The 16,782-nt window shown below is 47.5% G+C and overlaps 1 protein-coding gene across 1 annotated transcript in view; it reads right to left on the reverse strand.

Annotated features, from left to right (window-relative positions):
• Positions 1-5,523: 5,523 nt before the first annotated feature.
• Positions 5,524-16,782, reverse strand: part of PDX1 (pancreatic and duodenal homeobox 1) — a 46,929-nt gene continuing 35,670 nt past the window's right edge. The window contains exon 5 of the mRNA XM_032955194.2: positions 5,524-5,793. The gene's annotated coding sequence lies outside the window, so the exon portion shown is untranslated. The remainder of the gene's footprint in view (positions 5,794-16,782) is intronic.

Raw genomic sequence — 16,782 nt, forward strand, 5'->3', positions numbered from 1 at the left:
TTTCTGACAACAAAACTGAATATTTTTTACGAGGATTCGCGTCTGTATTAACCACAATACCTGCACACCTGAAGACGACCGTTTGTGTTATGGTCGAAACGTCGTGATAATTTTTATTGTTTTATATATATCTTCTTTGGTTCTTTCGGTAAAGTCACGTAGAATGAGAATAAAATAATAAATTGATAAAATAAAATAACACAATAATATTCTCACGACGTTTCGGCCACAACACAAGCGGCCTTCTCCAGCGCTGTCCTACCAGACAGTCTCGCCCCTTCACCTGATGAAGGCCGCTTGTGTTGTGGCCGAAACGTCGTGAGAATATTATTGTGTTATTTTATTTTATCAATTTATTATTTTATTCTCATTCTACGTGACTTTACCGAAAGAACCAAAGAAGATGAATCATTGCAGTCACGAAAGCTTTAAATCGAAATTTATATATATATTTTATTATTTTGTTGTTTCCCTTCAACGTGACTTTACCGAAAGAACTAAGAATATAAATAAAAAAACACACTATGATAATAATATATGCATTGTCCTTGAAACTGATTCACGTCTGCCTTAACCACAATACCTGCAGTCAAAATGCAAACAAAAAAACACACTATGGTGATAATATATGTGGCATTGTCCTTGAAACTGATTGGTCCACACCCGAGGGACGGCTTTCTTTTGAGCCTCGACCCAATTGGTGCTCGACCACATGACGCCAGAAGGCCTTCAGTTTCAAGGACAATGCATATATTATAATCATAGTATGTTTTTTTAATTGCATTTTGACTGCAGGTATTGTGGTTAATGCAGACATGAATCCTTGTAAAAAGGTTTCAGTTTTGTTGCCAGAAAAAAGGGGGAAAACCCTATTATTACATTTTGGTACTGGCAAAAGAGGTCTAATGATGTAGATGCTCACCCCGAGCCCTCATTACATTGATAGTGGCATTGTCTTTGAGCTGTGTGACGCCTTCTGGCGTCATCTGGTCGAGCACCAATTGGGTCGAGGCTCAAAAGAAAGCCGTCCCTTGGTGTGGACCAATCAGTTTCAAGGACAGTGCATAAATTATCAAGTACGTTTTTTGATTGCATTTTGACTGCAGGTAATGTGGTTAATGCAGACATGAATCCTTGTAAAAGGTTTCAGTTTTGTTGCCAGAAAAAAGGGGGAAAACCATATTATTACATTTTGGTACTGGCAAAGGAGGTCTAATGATGAAAGGATCGTGTTTACATACCCTGTGTGTGTGTGTGATAATCCCTATGATGTCTTTACATACCCTGTGTGTGTGATAATCATTATGATGTGGAGAGCGCTCGTACAACGGTTAAGAACCCGGCGAACCGAGTTCGATTCCCGCTCACGGCCAACACCCAGTGACGATTATCTGAAACCCGTCGTGGGCATCCCCTAGGTTGACTCGGCCTCAAATTAGTACATTGTGCAGTGTGTAGTAAACATCGCCACTGGGGAGACAAAGGCGGCCGGGCGTGGTGCTGGCCACCCACCCCCTCGTATGCCGATCCGGCCTTCATAGGTATTATTCGGTAATATTCATGCATGATGCATGAATTTTGTTTTTAAATTAATTTAGGACTTTTTAAAGGAAGGTCCATCATCTGTGATTTGTCTCGATTCATTCGGGGTTCTTGAGTTTTTAATTTTTGAATGGCACCTTAAGAGGAAGAAAATTCGATATTAAAACGATGATTATAGTTACACTATTGACTTAAGGAATAAACACTTCAAATGTTTGATGCCAGTGTTAAAATAATTGAAATAACTCTATGTGTCCTGACTTGTGGGCCACCCTGTACAAAACATGTGCAGCGAGTGTGATGATGATGACTGCTACTACCGATGATGTTAGTTTGCTGCTGCTGATGGTGCTATTGACGGTGAAGATGCTTCTGATGATGATGCAACTGATGATTATGTTATTGATGATGATGCTACTGATGATTATGATGTTATTGATGATGCTACTGATGATGTTTCTGATGATGATGCTACTGATGATAATACTGCTGATGATGATGCTACTGATGATGCTCCTGATGATGATGCTACTAATCGATGATGTTATTGATGATGAAGTTGCTCCTAATGATGATGTTATTGATGATGATGATGATGAAGATGCTCCTGATGATGCTACTGATGATGGTGCCTCTGATGATGATGCTACTGATGATGATACCTCTGATGATGATGCGACTGATGATGCTGCTGCTACTGATGATACTAATTATGATGATGCTACTGATGATGATGCCTCTGATGATAATGCTAATGATGATGATGCTAATGATGATGATGCTATTGATGATGATGCCTCTGATGATGATGCCTCTGATGATGATGCTACTGATGATGCGAATGATGATAATACTCCTGATGATGATGATGCTTCTGATGATGATGCTACTGATGATGATGCTGCTGATGATGCTACTGATGATGACGCTACCCATGATGATGTTAATGATGATTAAGATGCTCATGATGATAATGCTACTGATGATAATGCTCCTGATGATGATGCTTCTGATGATGATTCCACTGATGATACTAATTATGATGATGCTACTGATGATGATGCCTCTGATGATAATGCTAATGATGATGATGCTAATGATGATGATGCTATTGATGATGATGCCTCTGATGATGATGCCTCTGATGATGATGCTACTGATGATGCGAATGATGATAATACTCCTGATGATGATGATGCTTCTGATGATGATGCTACTGATGATGATGCTGCTGATGATGCTACTGATGATGACGCTACTCATGATGATGTTAATGATGATTAAGATGCTCATGATGATAATGCTACTGATGATGCTCCTGATGATGATGCTACTAATCGATGATGTTATTGATGATGAAGTTGCTCCTAATGATGATGTTATTGATGATGATGATGATGATGAAGATGCTCCTGATGATGCTACTGATGATGGTGCCTCTGATGATGATGCTACTGATGATGATACCTCTGATGATGATGCGACTGATGATGCTGCTGCTACTGATGATACTAATTATGATGATGCTACTGATGATGATGCCTCTGATGATAATGCTAATGATGATGATGCTAATGATGATGATGCTATTGATGATGATGCCTCTGATGATGATGCCTCTGATGATGATGCTACTGATGATGCGAATGATGATAATACTCCTGATGATGATGATGCTTCTGATGATGATGCTACTGATGATGATGCTGCTGATGATGCTACTGATGATGACGCTACTCATGATGATGTTAATGATGATTAAGATGCTCATGATGATAATGCTACTGATGATAATGCTCCTGATGATGATGCTTCTGATGATGATTCCACTGATGATGCTATTGATGATGATGATGCTCCTGATTATGCTAATGATGATGGTGCCTCTGATAATGATGCTACTGATGATGCTGCTGCTACTGATGATGATGCCTCTGATGATAATGCTAATGATGATGATGCTAATGATGATGATGCTATTGATGATGATGCCTCTGATGATGATGCCTCTGATGATGATGCTACTGATGATGCGAATGATGATAATACTCCTGATGATGATGATGCTTCTGATGATGATGCTACTGATGATGATGCTACTGATTATGCTGCTGCTACTGATGATGATGCCTCTGATGATGATGCTACTGATGATGACGCAGTTGCTGCTGCTACTGATAACGATTCAACCCTTTTTGATATTCACACTCCCGACATCGCTCCCGTCTCCAACGCGTCACACGACACCGACTGTGCAAAAAAGCACCCCCACACACACACAGCCAGTTGGCGACAATTGCTATGCATTCATAAATAACTACATCACCACGAATACATAGCGTGCCTGGACTCAGAGATCTTTTTTTTACGAGCTCTTGGCTTCGGCATCAGCACCAGCCACAGACAAAGGCTCCTGGATAACCAAACGGAGACTGTCGTGTTAAGTGCTGTCAGCTTGATGTCCTTCCCCCAGCGCCTCGGACGAGCGCGGTTGGCTATGTACGGCGCGAAAGAAGTTCAAGAGACACACACACATACCGAGGCCCAGAACAGAGGAGATTTTCTTCATGAGGTGGTGTGGACAACACCACGCCCGGCCGCCTTTGTCTTCCAAGTACTGGTGTTTGGACATCATCACGCCAGGTAGTCATTTGAGGCTGCGTCGATCTAGGGGAGGGGGGCCGGCATTTGTTGGCCGTGGCCAGAAATGTAACTGAGGTCGCCGGGCCGGTAGAGCAATGTGCTAACGGCTACGTAGCTGAGAAACAAAGACAAAGATCCCCCGTATAGCCATTGCCGACTTTTGGGATAAGTGCTGTTAGCGAGCACCTATGAATGTCGGCATGGCACACGAGGGGTGTGGGTGGCCGCCTTTGTATCCCACAGTAGCGACGTTTTACACATCCGACCAGGTACCCATTTTAGGCTGAGTCGACCTAGCGGAGGCCCGGGACCGGTGCAGATAATCCGTCATAAACTGGTGAATGGAACTCGGGTCGCCGGGTTCGCATTGCGCAGCGCAATAACCACCCCACACACACACACACCGACATACACACACACACACCGACACACCGACACACCAACACACCGACACACACACACATCAACCCTCTGATCACCCGAGAATTCGTGGCTATTGCCAAGAGGAGCAAGGTGACACGTGGGTGTCTGTGTGTGATGTGCGACGGAGGCTCGTGAAGGACGCTGACGCTGGGCAGTCGGAGGCAGTCGCCCTCCAGCAACTACGGAGGGCGGGGAAGCGACCGCTCACAACAACGAGCCGAGCGCCGGGCAGGATAAAAGTTGGCACAGTGGGGAGTGCAGTTGGGACATCTGCCATGCCAGTCATCTGAGTCAGTCAAACTCGTGGCACCTGGGTCTGTACCGTGACCTCCTGCCAGCATCGGGCCGTCCACACCTATCGTGGCCTCAAAGTGCACCTAGCTTGGCACAAGCGCCGCGGTGACGTTATCGTGGTACGGGGTGGACGCGGTGGGCAACATTTCACGGCGTTGCCTCGCCCACGGCTTTTGACTCACCGTCAGCGTCACACTCTTCACGAGTGTTGTTGAGTGTTTGAGAGGGGGGTTTTATTTTTTTCCGATGCGATGTTAATCTTTGGATTCGGCAAGCATTAAAAAAAAAACACGATGAGACGATATTTTATTGACACAGCTTCAGCAACGGAAAGGCTTCTAGCAGAGTTTGGCTCTGGCTTTCTGCGGGAGGGGGGAGGCCATGAATTTGAAAATGTTTAGGTTTTCGGATTTAAAAAAATATATATTATTATAATAATAATAATAAGACGTCAAGTTTCAATTCAACACCATTGGAAATCTCCAGATGTAAACATTTCGTAGCATTGGGATAAAAAAAAAGAAAAATCTATAATGGAGGTGTTTAGGGTTGGATCGCGTCAATGTGTAAATGTGTCGTTAAAACCCGCCACCACCCGACACAGCCAACGAGTCAGGGATGTCACGTGAACAGAACGTGGCCAATTCGTCACTACATGAATAAAAACATCTTTGGCGGCACACAGATGACATTAAAGTTGGGGTCTTTTTTTATTAATTTAAAATCTGATGTCCCATTCCGAGCGAAACACATTTTATGTTTTTTTGCGGGGCTTCAAGTTACTCACAACGTAAGGTTGTATTCCACCCTCCACACGCTTCGTAGCTGCTCCATCTAAGTTCAATCTTGATTTGAAGCTTTCGTGACTGCAGGAATCCATGCTCTTTGGTTCTGTCGGTAAAGTCACGTGGGTAGAACAATAGAACAAAATAAAAAATAACAGATCACGACGCTTCGATCGCAACACAAGCGGTCGCCCTCAGGCGGAAAAAAAAATCCAGCTGTTCCAATCTCTCGCTGGTTTAGCAGTTCCACTCTCTCGCTGGTTCACAGTTCCACTCTCTCGCTCGTTCAGCAGTTCCACTCTCTCGCTGATTCACAGTTCCACTCTCTCGCTGGTTCACAGTTCCACTCTCTCGCTGGTTCACAGTTCCACTCTCTCGCTGGTTCACAGTTCCACTCTCTCGCTGGTTTAGCAGTTCCACTCTCTCGCTGGTTCACAGTTCCACTGTCTCGCTGGTTCACAGTTCCACTCTCTCGCTGGTTAACAGTTCCACTCTCTCGCTGGTACAACAGTTCCACTCTCTCGCTGGTTCACAGTTCCACTCTCTCGCCGGTTCACAGTTCCACTCTCTCGCTGGTTCACAGTTCCACTCTCTCGCTGGTTTATCAGTTCCACTCTCTCGCTGGTTCACAGTTCCACTGTCTCGCTGGTTCAGCAGTTCCACTCTCTCGCTGGTACAGCAGTTCCACTCTCTCGCTGGTTCACAGTTCCACTCTCTCGCTGGTTCACAGTTCCACTCTCTCGCTGGTTCACAGTTCCACTGTGTCGCTGGTTTAGTAGTTCCACTGTCTCGCTGGTTCACAGTTCCACTGTCTCGCTGGTTCACAGTTCCACTCTCTCGCTGGTTCACAGTTCCACTCTCTCGCTGGTTTAGCAGTTCCACTCTCTCGCTGGTTCACAGTTCCACTCTCTCGCTGGTTCACAGTTCCACTCTCTCGCTGGTACAACAGTTCCACTCTCTCGCTGGTTCACAGTTCCACTCTCTCGCTGGTTCACAGTTCCACTCTCTCGCTGGTTCACAGTTCCACTCTCTCGCTGGTTCACAGTTCCACTTTCTCGCTGGTACAACAGTTCCACTCTCTCGCTGGTTCACAGTTCCACTCTCTCGCTGGTTCAGCAGTTCCACTCTCTCGCTGGTTCACAGTTCCACTCTCTCGCTGGTTCACAGTTCCACTCTCTCGCTGGTTCACAGTTCCACTCTCTCGCTGGTTCACAGTTCCACTCTCTCGCTGGTTCACAGTTCCACTCTCTCGCTGGTTCACAGTTCCACTCTCTCGCTGGTTCACAGTTCCACTCTCTCGCTGGTTTATCAGTTCCACTCTCTCGCTGGTTCACAGTTCCACTGTCTCGCTGGTTCAGCAGTTCCACTCTCTCGCTGGTACAGCAGTTCCACTCTCTCGCTGGTTCACAGTTCCACTGTCTCGCTGGTTCAGCAGTTCCACTCTCTCGCTGGTACAGCAGTTCCAATCTCTCGCTGGTTCGCAGTTCCACTCTCTCGCTGGTTCACAGTTCCACTCTCTCGCTGGTTCAGAGTTCCACTCTCTCGCTGGTTTAGCAGTTCCACTGTCTCGCTGGTTTAGCAGTTCCACTCTCTCGCTGGTTCACAGTTCCACTCTCTCGCTGGTTTAGCAGATCCACTCTCTCGCTGGTTCAGCAGTTCCACTCTTTCGCTGGTTCACAGTTCCACTCTCTCGCTGGTTCACAGTTCTACTCTCTCGCCGGTTCACAGTTCCACTCTCTCGCTGGTTCACAGTTCCACTCTCTCGCTGGTTTATCAGTTCCACTCTCTCGCTGATTCACAGTTCCACTGTCTCGCTGGTTCAGCAGTTCCACTCTCTCGCTGGTACAGCAGTTCCACTCTCTCGCTGGTTCACAGTTCCACTGTCTCGCTGGTTCAGCAGTTCCACTCTCTCGCTGGTACAGCAGTTCCAATCTCTCGCTGGTTCACAGTTCCACTCTCTCGCTGGTTCACAGTTCCACTCTCTCGCTGGTTCACAGTTCCACTCTCTCGCTGGTTCACAGTTCCACTCTCTCGCTGGTTCACAGTTCCACTCTCTCGCTGGTTCACAGTTCCACTCTCTCGCTGGTTCACAGTTCCACTCTCTTGCTGGTTCACAGTTCCACTCTCTCGCTGGTTCACAGTTCCAATCTCTCGCTGGTTCACAGTTCCACTCTCTCGCTGGTTCACAGTTCCACTCTCTCGCTGGTTCACAATTCCACTCTCTCGCTGGTTCACAGTTCCACTCTCTCGCTGGTTCACAGTTCCACTCTGTCGCTGGTTCACAGTTCCACTCTCTCGCTGGTTCACAGTTCCACTCTCTCGCTGGTTCACAGTTCCACTCTGTCGCTGGTTCACAGTTCCACTCTCTCGCTGGTTCACAGTTCCACTCTCTCGCTGGTTCACAGTTCCACTCTGTCGCTGGTTCACAGTTCCACTCTCTCGCTGGTTCACAGTTCCACTCTGTCGCTGGTTCACAGTTCCACTCTGTCGCTGGTTCACAGTTCCACTCTCTCGCTGGTTCACAGTTCCACTCTCTCGCTGATTCAACAGTTCCACAGCTGTATGATTTTTTCCCGCCTGAGGACGACCGCTCGTGTTGCGATTGAAACGTCGTGATGTATATTCTTTTTTAGTTTTATTTTATTTTTCCACCCACGTGACTTCACAGAAAGAACCAAACAGTATAATCCATCTTAGCTGTTACCCCACGTGCCAGCGAGCGCTCCCAGGCCCGTCCGGCCGCGAGCCCTCGACCGTCCTGTTTTGAACGTTCGTATAACGTTGGCGACGCGACGTTGGGCAACGGCTCACGGGCACACACCCTCGATAGCACGCACGAGACAATTGAACACACGAGGCTTTCGCGCCATGAGGCTATCCGCGCGAGGCTCACGAATGACATTCGCGATGTTTATATATGTTGTTGTTTTACGTGTAAGTAAATCTGTCGTGTGAAACCCTCCTCCACCCGACGCGGCCAATTGGTAAGGATTGCCACGTCGTTAACTCGAAGTGTAAATGTCGTTGTGGTCTTCCTCTCCCCGACACACCGGTGGTGCTGAAGTACCTCGGCCTGGCACAACGGGAGGGGGTCGTGGGATCGATGCTGACCCCTGCTGCAATCGTTTGAGGGCTGAGTCGACCTAGGTGATGCCCGACACCGGTTCAAACAATCGCCACGGGTGTTGGTGGTTAGCCGTGGGCGGGAATCGAACTCATGGAGTCGCAGCCACCGCTCCCCATTGCCAAGGCCCTCACGTGGCACACTGCCGGGAACACTCCACTCTCGCCTCCGTAACCCCCACGGAGGCGCTGCTAGGGGAACGGAGTCAGCTCTGCTGCTTTGTTTGCACTCTTTGTGTGTGTGCTGTGTGTGTGTGCTGTGTGTGTGTGCTGTGTGTGTTTGTGCTGTGTGTGTGTGCTGTGTGTGTGTGTCTGCTGTGTGTGTGTGCTGTGTGTGTGTGCAGTGTGTGTGTGTGCTGTGTGTGTGCTGTGTGTGTGTGTGCTGTGTGTGTGTCTGCTGTGTGTGTCTGCTGTGTGTGTGTCTGCTGTGTGTGTGTTTGCTGTGTGTGTGTCTGCTGTGTGTGTGTGTGTGTCTGCTGTGTGTGTGTCTGCTGTGTGTGTTTCTGCTGTGTGTGTGTGCTGTGTGTGTGTGGTGTGTGTGTGCTGTGCTGTGTGTGTGTGGTGTGTGTGTGCTGTGTGTGTGTGGTGTGTGTGTGCTGTGTGTGTGTGGTGTGTGTGCTGTGTGTGTGGTGTGTGTGTGCTGTGTGTGTGTGGTGTGTGTCTGCTGTGTGTGTCTGCTGTGTGTGTGTCTGCTGTGTGTGTGTCTGCTGTGTGTGTGTGTGCTGTGTGTGTGTGCTGTGTGTGTGTGGTGTGTGGTGTGTGTGTGGTGTGTGTGGTGTGTGTGTGGTGTGTGTGTGTGGTGTGTGTGTGTGCTGTGTGCTGTGTGTGTGTGTGCTGTGTGTGTGTGCTGTGTGTGTCTGCTGTGTGTGTGTGTGTTGTGTGTGTGTGTGGTGTGTATGTGGTGTGTGTGTTTGGTGTGTGTGTGTGGTGTGTGTGGTGTGTGTGTGCTGTGTGATGTGTGTGTGTGTGTGCTGTGTGTGTGTGCTGTGTGTGTCTGCTGTGTGTGTGTGCTGTGTGTGTGTGGGTGTGTGGTGTGTGTGTGTGTGGTGTGTGTGTTTGCTGTGTGCTGTGTGTGTGTGTGTGCTGTGTGTGTGTGCTGTGTGTGTGCTGTGTGTGTGTGTGTGGTGTGTGTGGTGTGTGTGTGTGTGGTGTGTGTGTTTGCTGTGTGCTGTGTGTGTGTGTGCTGTGTGTGTGTGCTGTGTGTGTCTGCTGTGTGTGTGTGCTGTGTGTCTGCTGTGTGTGTGTGTGCTGTGTGTGTGCTGTGTGTGTGTGCTGTGTGTGTCTGCTGTGTGTGTGTGCTGTGTGTGTGTGTCTGCTGTGTGTGTGTCTGCTGTGTGTGTGTGCTGTGTGTGTGTGTGTGCTGTGTGTGTGTGCTGTGTGTGTCTGCTGTGTGTGTGTTTGCTGTGTGTGTGTCTGCTGTGTGTGTGTGTCTGCTGTGTGTGTGTGTCTGCTGTGTGTGTGTGTCTGCTGTGTGTGTGTGGTGTGTGTGTGTGCTGTGTGTGTGTTGTGTGTGTGTGTGCTGTGTGTGTCTGCTGTGTGTGTGTGCTGTGTGTGTGTCTGCTGTGTGTGTGGTGTGTGTGTGCTGTGTGTGTGTGCTGTGTGTGTGTGTGTGTCTTCTGTGTGTGTGTTTGCTGTGTGTGTGTGTCTGCTGTGTGTGTGTGTCTGCTGTGTGTGGTGTGTGTGTGCTGTGTGTGTGTGTGCTGTGTGTGTGCCTGCTGTGTGTGTGTGTGTCTGCTGTGTGTGTGTCTGTTTGCTATGTGTGTGTCTGCTGTGTGTCTGTTTGCTGTGTTGGTGTCTGCTGTGTGTGTCTGCTATGTGTGTGTGTTTCTGCTGTGTGTGTGTGTGTGCTGTGTGTGTGTGTGCTGTGTGTGTGTGCTGTGTGTGTGTGTGCTGTGTGTCTGCTGTGTGTGTGCTGCTGTATGTGTGTCTGCTGTGTGCGTGTTTGCTGTGTGTGTGTGTGTCTGCTGTGTGTGTCTGCTGTGTGTGTCTGTCTGCTGTGTGTGTCTGCTGTGTGTGTGTTTGCTGTGTGTGTGTCTGTTTGCTGTGTGTGTGTCTGGGGAGCGGTAGTGTAGCGGTTAGCGCGCTTCGCTACAAACCTATCGACCCGAGTTTGATTCCTGCTCACGGCCAGCACCCAGTGACAATTACCTGAAGCGGTACTGGGCCTCCCCTAGGTCGGCTCAGCCTCAAATGAGTACCCGTTTCGGTGTATAATAAACATCGTCACTGGGGAGACAAAGGCGGTCGGGCGTGGTGCTGGCCACCCACCCCCTCGTGTACCGTTCCGGCCTTCATAGGTGCTCGCTAACAGCACTTGCCCCTACAGTCTGTTAAGGCTACACGGGGGATCTTTGTCTTTGATCTTTTTGATGTGTGTCTGGTATGTGTGTCTCTGTGTTAGACAAGGCAAATATTATACTGGTAGGAACGAAGTTGTAAACTGAGTGTACCAGCCTGCAATAGATTAATGTGTCCGTCCGTCCGTCCGCTTTCAATACTTTAACGAAGTGAAATCTCTTGCTGTTGGGTGTATAATTTGTACGAAGAACCCTCAACGATTTTGAGGGCAAAAAGGTGGGAAGACGCTCTCAATTTGCACAATTTTATGTAACAATGTCATAAAATTGCGCAAAATTCCAATGTTCCTACCAGCCCACCCTGCAGGGACCTGTTTGACACAAGTGTTGAGTTTTAGTTAATTATGACGTGTGATTCTGCACCAAATAATGAGTTGGATTCGGGGCTGACTTAACCGATCGTTTGTTTTTGTTGTTGTTACATTGCGGTGAATGTAGCGGCCTCTAGCGGCTGCAATGATTCACACGAGCCCATTGCATACAAAGCACGCGAATCCAAACTATCCATCGATTCGTATTCGTTGTTTTAAAAAAAAAAAGTATTTAAAGCGCACTACCCACGAACGCAACCGGTTATCCCACCGCATACTGAGAGATCCGTGGCGTCGCTGCTAGGGCAAGTGCTGTTAGCGAGCACCTATTAAGGCAATGCGTCCCCCCAATACACGTGCCTCGCCAGCTGCGGTGGTGGTGGAGGTGCTGCGTGTGTGCGGTGCTTTGGTAGCCGTTCACTGGGTGAGTGTCCACCCTGCGGAGTTAAACCTTGGCTTCCAATTGAGGGCACCACGGTGGCTAGGAGATGTTCACTCTTTCGCCTGGTATGCGGGAGGTTCGTGGGTTCGATCCCGACCCTCGATGCCTGCTGTGAATTTGGAGTTTGCGGTCTCTCTCATCTCTCTCTCTCTCTCTCCCCGTGGTGGCGTCGATTTTTCTCCGGGTCCTCCGGGTTTTCCCCTTCCACATTTAGAACCGACATCAGCGCATTTTAGAGTATTTGGTTGCTGTTAATGTCCACGTGATGAGCCGCCTCGTTGAGTTATCGTCTGTGTGTGGCGAGGTCGCTTCTGAAGAGGAGCTCTATAGCTCAGTGGGCCCTTTTTCTCGGTAAAATAACAAAAACATTTTTTTTTTGAAAAATAGTTCATAGCTCTTTGGTGCACGATTTAAATCGCTGTGCTTCATTCGCAAAAGCACTCGGCAACTGCCTCGATACTTGACCGATCAATTGTGCATCTTTCATCATCGCCATCCATGGGCTACATCGTCCGTGGTAGGTGTCCACTGCACGTTGCGTTGTTTCTCTCCGTCTTGTGCCAATATGGCTCAAGTAGTGCCGCATCATAGTAGTGTATAGTGTAGTGTATAGTGTAGTGTATAGTGTAGTGTATAGTAGTGTATAGTAGTGTAGTGTATAGTAGTGTAGCGTATAGTGTAGTGTATAGTGTAGTGTATAGTGTAGTGTGTAGTGTATAGTAGTGTAGTGTATAGTGTAGTGTATAGTGTAGTGTATAGTGTAGTGTATAGTAGTGTAGTGTATAGTGTAGTGTATAGTGTAGTATATACTAGTGTAGTGTATAGTGTAGTATATACTAGTGTAGTGTATAGTGGTGTATAGTGTAGTGTATAGTGTAGTGTACTGTATAGTGTATAGTGTAGTGTATAGTAGTGTATATTGTAGTATATACTAGTGTAGTGTATAGTGTAGTATATACTAGTGTAGTGTATAGTGTAGTGTATAGTGTAGTATATGCTAGTGTAGTGTATAGTGTAGTGCAACATCTTCCTGGCACCAATCTCTTCTGATGTCGTCGTCAAGCCCATTCTCTGTGAGGTCTTCCTCTCTTTCCGGCTTCCTTACATTTTTCCGAGCAACACAATTTAAATGTTCCTGTTGGTGTCCATCCCACACATGTCTCAATATAAACTAAACAATTTAACAATTTTTATGTTACCAGGTAAGGCCCACTGAGCTATCTAGCTCTTTTGCAGAAGCGACCTGACCACAAGTGATAGCTCAACGAAGTTCAATCTTGATTTGAACGAAGTTGCTGATCATCATCACGTGGGAATTTACAGCAGCCAAAGACTCTAAACGCACGTTTCTAAACGTGGAGGGAAAAACCGGAGGACCCGGAGAAAAATCCACGCGACCACGGAGAGAGAGACACGCACAGTTCTCTATACCAGGCGAGGTAGTTAACATCACCTAGTCACCGTGATGATGATGAGAGAGAGAGACACCGCAAACTCTAAATATACAGCAGCAGGCGTTAGGGTCAGGGTCGAACCCACGACCTCCTGGATACCAGGCGAGGTAGTTAACATCTCCTAGCCACCGTGATGATGATGATGAGAGAGAGACGTGCAAACTCCAAATACACAGCAGCAGCAGCAGGCGTCAGGGTCGGGCTCGAACCCCCGACCTCCGTGCATACCAGGCGAGGTAGTTAACATCTCATAGGCACCGTGGTGCCCAATGGTGCCAGTTTCCTTCTCATCAGGTCTTCTCCCACGTGCAAACTTTTTCTCACTTTTGTGCAGCTTTAAAATCCTCCATCTGGGAGTTTGAGGTCCTCACGCGCCGTGAGTGCGCCCCTCCGTGAGCCACGCTTTCGACCACAAAAAGAAACCTTTCAGAGTTCGGGCCTTTTCAGAATCTTTTTTTTTCTTTCTTGGAGAAATCCGATGAGCTATGAGACTCTCCTTCTTCCACAGATGTCCAGGAGATTTGGAACGTTCTGCCCACAAGGAATGCGCCTGACCACTGAGATTCACCAATTTAGAAAGAAGCTAAAAGCGTAATTATTTTCGATGATATGTTCGGGAAGCTTACGTAATTATGCAATGTGCACTTAAATTTCGACTTAAAACTTTCGTGACTGCGGGAATTCACATTCTTTGGTTCTTTCAAATCAAGATTGAATAAAAAGAAATAGTAAAAACGAAAAAAAAACGAATGTGGACTGGAGCCTGGTTCTTAATCGGAGTGAGTGTACTGGCAGTCTATAATGTAGACTGTAGCAATGGCTTTTAAGCTGAGTGAGTGTACTGGCAGTCTATAATGCAGACTATAGTCTGGTTCTTAACCTCGGTGAGTGTACTGGCAGTCTATAATGTAGACTGTAGCCTGTTTTTTAAGCTGGTTAGTGTACTGGCAATCTATAATGTAGACTGTAGCAATGATTATTAAACTGAGTGAGCGTACTGGCAGTCTATAATGCAGACTGTAGCCTGAAAAAAACAGAATAAGTCTACATCATAGACTTCCAGTACACTCACCCAGCTGAATGACCATTGCTACAGTCTACATCATAGACTGCCAGTACACTCACCAAACTTAATAGCCATTGCTACAGTCTACATTATAGACTGCCAGTACACTCACCAAACTTAATAACCATGCTACAGTCCACATTGGAGATTTCCAGTACACTCACTCCAATTAAGAACCAAGCTACAGTCCACATTCGTGTGTTTTTTATCTGAATTATTTTCTTAATTTTTTCTATCTACGTGACTTTACCGAAAGAGCCAAAGAATAACAATGTGCACTTATATACTTAATTTTATTCATTTATTCTTAGTGACTTGCGTAACTTTCCTCTATTTGGAACTCCTATTGTGTTTAAAAAAAAACATATATACTGCCTGTTTGTTGTTACTTGCTGACCGGCCCGTACTGGACATCTGTGTATAGCTCATATGATTCCTCCTTGCAGCAGTCTAAAGCAATATCCTGATTCTGAAACTCGAGATGTGTTCCGAAGTTTGTGTTGTATACATTTTAAAGCACACGGTCTGCTCTGAGACACCTTTTGCTGCGTCTGCTGCGCATTTTGAATATACAGCGTGCTTCAAAAAAATCTAAACACTTGGGAGAATTTGCGACAATTACGACGGGAAATGTGCTTTATTTTTTTTTTAACCTACGTGACTTTACCGAACAGAACCAAAGAGTTGGGAAATGTGCTGTTGCCTCCTCCGGGCTCTGGAGTTGCACCTGGACAAGATTCAGGGTCACGCGTTGACAACGGTGGCGAACACGTGGGAGACTCTGACTTTTTGAAGCTACTAACATGACATTTGTTATCAAGTTACAGCGCGTTTAATTCTCCTTCAATTCTCCCATTAAAAACGACAGTCCCATATAAGTGTGAACTGTATATATATGTGTGTGTGCGTGTGTGTGTTTATAAGAGCCCGCAAATAATTATCAATACTCGTGACACACCGTCGGGATGTTTTACTCTGGATACGCGGCACTGTAACATCCACCAACGTACAGACACCTCCATTGTTCGCACGGAACAACAGAAACTCACAACGCACGCACGCACGCTGAACTTCTTTCGCACCGTACGTAGCCGTGCCGCGCTTAATCGGCGGCGCGTGCGCTCCAGGCCGCCTCCCATCGCTTGCAATAAATTCAGGCGGACACGCGCAAACACGACAGTTTATTATTCGGCGAAGACAACTCGAACGACGTCAACGACAACGTCGTCAAATTATAGATCGATGCTCTGCATAAAAAAAAAAACAGGCTTGAAATCGTTCGCACGTGGCAGCGCGGGTTTTAATGACGGGTTGACTGCGGCTGATGATCAGCGATGGTGAATCCGGATTCCACGATCTTTGTGGGCTCGCCGGCTTACATGTGCGCACGGACTCCCAGACACGTGGTCGCGCGCGCTGCGCTCCAATTGCGTGCGTAACATCGACGTTGAATCCGATCGAACGCTGAACGACGAGGATCGATTGCTGGCAACTCGCGCACATTGATTGTTGCGTGAACAGATAACCGCTTTGCGCAAAGGTGAGAGCGAGCGGTGGCGCAGCGGTTAGCGCACTATCCCCGCGAACCCGCTGAACGCGAGTTCGGTGTCCGAACACGGCCGCGTACATCGGTGTCGACCGATGATTCTGGACCGGTTCTGGCGCGGTGAAGTATGGTCAAACAGACCAACAGCGGATCGGCGAACGTTTGTCAATGACTTATGTTCGTGTGAGTGTCACCACTGCATTGTCTATGCTGTACAGGGTAGATTATATGGACAGCGATGCATGTGACCTACAGCGTTGGTGTGTATGTTGAGTGAGCGTGTGGGTTTGTGTGTGAGTGTGTTGTTGTGACCTGCGGTGGGGCGAGTGAGTGGTCGTGTGAGTGTGTAGGTGAGCGTGTGGGTGAGTGTGTGAGTGTGTGGTGAGTTTGTGGGTGAGTGTGTGGGTGTGTGAGTTTGTGGGTGAGTGTGTGAGTGTGTGGGTGAGTGTGTGGGTGCGTGGGTGAGCGTGTGGGTGCGTGAGTGTGTTGTTGTGACCTGCAGTGTGGCGATTGAGTGATTGTGTGAGTGTGTGAGCGAGTTGGTGAGTGGTTGTGTGAGTGTGTGGGTGAGTGTGTGAATGAGTGTCAAAGTGTGTGGGTGAGTCTTTGAGTGAGTGTGTGTGCGAGTGGGTGGATGAGTGTGTGAGTGTCTAAGTGTGTGGGTGAGTGTGTGAGTGAGTGTGTGAGTGTGTGGGTGGGTGAGTGTGAGTGATTGTCTAAGTGTGTGGGTGAGTGTGTATGTGAATGAGTGAGTGTGTGAGTGATTGTGTGAGTGAGTGAGTGTGTGAGTGTGTGG

Source organism: Petromyzon marinus, chromosome 16 (genome assembly GCF_048934315.1).
Source record: "Petromyzon marinus isolate PM22_M1 ecotype Great Lakes invasive population chromosome 16, UKy_Petmar_22M1.pri1.0, whole genome shotgun sequence".
NCBI lineage: Eukaryota > Metazoa > Chordata > Hyperoartia > Petromyzontiformes > Petromyzontidae > Petromyzon > Petromyzon marinus.